A 2,500-nucleotide genomic window follows, 5' to 3' on the forward strand; every position below is an offset into this window, starting at 1 on the left:
CTCCACATTCCCACCCCCCATACCTTTTCCCTCCTCCCTTCCTCCTATTTCATCTATCCCCTCTCCATCTTTCTCTCCTCCCCTTCCACTATTTCTTCCCCCCTCTCTCCCCCTTATCACATCTCTTCCCTCACACCTCTCCATTCCCCCCTCCCCCACCCCAATACCCCCTTCTCCACCCCTACCCCCTTCCCCTCACCTTCCCTCCTCGGACCCGAAAATTCTCCGAAGCTTTTCCGTCCGGATTTCGAAAGTCCGTGCTTGCGTCTTTGTGCGTATGTAAAATCTCCCGACGCTGTGTGACGCTCAAGGTCGCGCTGTCCCGGACATATCCTGGCTTTCTCCTCAAAAATGTGATGCTGGGACTTGCGTTGAGATGTGAGAGCATGCGCTGATCTTGGGGGATTTTTGCTTGGTTCTTTATTGTTATTATAATTATTGCTTGTTATTATTACTTTTTATTATTACAATATATATTTTTTTACAAATGTTATTTATCTGTCTATTTTTATTGTTTATTGTTATTATTATTATTACTATTATCTATTATTATTATTACTATTACTATTATCATTATTATTAGAATTGTCATTATCAATATTATCATTATTATTATTATTACTATTTTTACAATTATCATTATTATTATTGTTGTTTTTTCCCGTTTTTATTAGTCTAAAAAAAAACACACCCCCCCACACACAACACAACGCACATACCATGTGCGTGTGTTTTTGTGTTTTTGGTGGTGTGTGTGTGTGGTCTTTTGTTGTCTGGGGGGTTTTTCTTACTATGTATCTTTCTTTTTTTCCCTGAGACCCTTTTTCCGACTACCGTCACACTACCTCCGTCACACAGCCTGGAATCACGCAGATCCAAAATTTGGGAGGGAAATGTATATCCGGCCCATAAACCGCGCAAACGCCCAAGCCCCAGCGCTGTAGGGTCTAAATCGCCGGGCTTAGTGGTCGGGTTTTGGGTTTCCGGGCTCCCCAAAACGGCGGGGGAAAAGTTTTAATATGCTCTTGGGGGAAATTCATTTTGCGCAAAACTGTGTCTATCCCCGTTTTTCCCTTTTCTTTTTGTTTGTTTTTGTCATAGTTTTGTTTTTTTTGGGTTTTGGGCCCATTTTTTGGGGGATATTGAGTGAAAACCAAATTTACACTCTCTCTCTCTCTCCCCCTCCTCTCTTTCTCTCTTCTTCCCTCTCTCTCTCTCTTTATATATATATTATTATATTATATATATATATATTTTAATATATATTTTACAAAATATAAAATTTTTAATTTATTTTTTAATTTTTTTCCCCCATATATACATTTAAAATTGCATATTATAATTTTATATTATTTTACTATTATTTTATATATTATTATATATATATAATATAAAAGGATAAAATAATGATAGATAAAATAGATGATAAAATGGGATGATATTTTTTGGTGTGTGTGTGTGTTTGTGTGTGAAACCCTCTATCTATCTATCTATTTTTTTAAATCTAAAAAAATACAAATAAAAATAAAAAAAACAACATAAAACATACATATATAAAATTTTAATTTTATTTTTTTATTAAGATTTTTTTTATATAAAAATTTTATTTTTATAAAACATTTTATATATTTTATATTTTATTTAAATATTTTTTTATTTTAAAACATTAATTTTATTTTTTTATATATTTTATTAAAATATATATTTATATATATACATAATGTAATTAATATATATATAATATATTTAATTATATATATATTATATACTATAAAAAATTAAAATTTTTTAATTTTATAATAAAAAATTAAATTCATTTAATAATATAAAATAAAATTATAAAATATCTATTTTATAAAAATATATAATAAACAATTATTATTAATATTATATACAAATATATATTCAATTATATTTTAAAATATATATTTTTTATATATATTTATATATATATATATTTTTATATTTTTTTTCTTTTATATTTATTTTTAAAATTTATATATATTAATTTATAAAAAAAAGGTTATAGGGAGAAAAAGGAGGGGAGGGGGAGAGAGGGGAGAGAGAGGGGAAGGGGAGAGAAGAGAAAAGAAGAGGGGAAGAGGAAAAAGAAAGGGGAGAAAAGGGGGAGAGAGAGAGAAAAGAGAGAGAAAAGGGGGGAAGGGGAGGGGGGGTAAAGGGGAAGAGAAGAGGAGAGAGAGAGGAGAGGGGAGGGGGAAGGAAAAGAGAGGAGAGAGAGGGCGGAAGAGGGAGAGAAAGGGGGGGGAAAAAAGAGAGAGAGAAAAGAAAAGAGGGGAGAGGGGGCAAGAGGGGAAGGGGGAGAGGGGGAGAGAGAGAGGGGGGAAGGGGGAGAAGAGAGAAGAAGAAAGAGAAAAAGAGGGGAAAAAGAAGAGAGAGAGAGAGGAGAGAAAAAGGGGAGAGGAGAAGAGAGAGGAGGAGAGAGAGAAGAGAGAGAGAGAGGAGAGAGGGGGAGAGGAGGGGGTAGAGAGGGGAAGAGAGA

Source organism: Penaeus monodon, chromosome 18 (assembly GCF_015228065.2).
Source record: "Penaeus monodon isolate SGIC_2016 chromosome 18, NSTDA_Pmon_1, whole genome shotgun sequence".
Classification (NCBI taxonomy): domain Eukaryota; kingdom Metazoa; phylum Arthropoda; class Malacostraca; order Decapoda; family Penaeidae; genus Penaeus; species Penaeus monodon.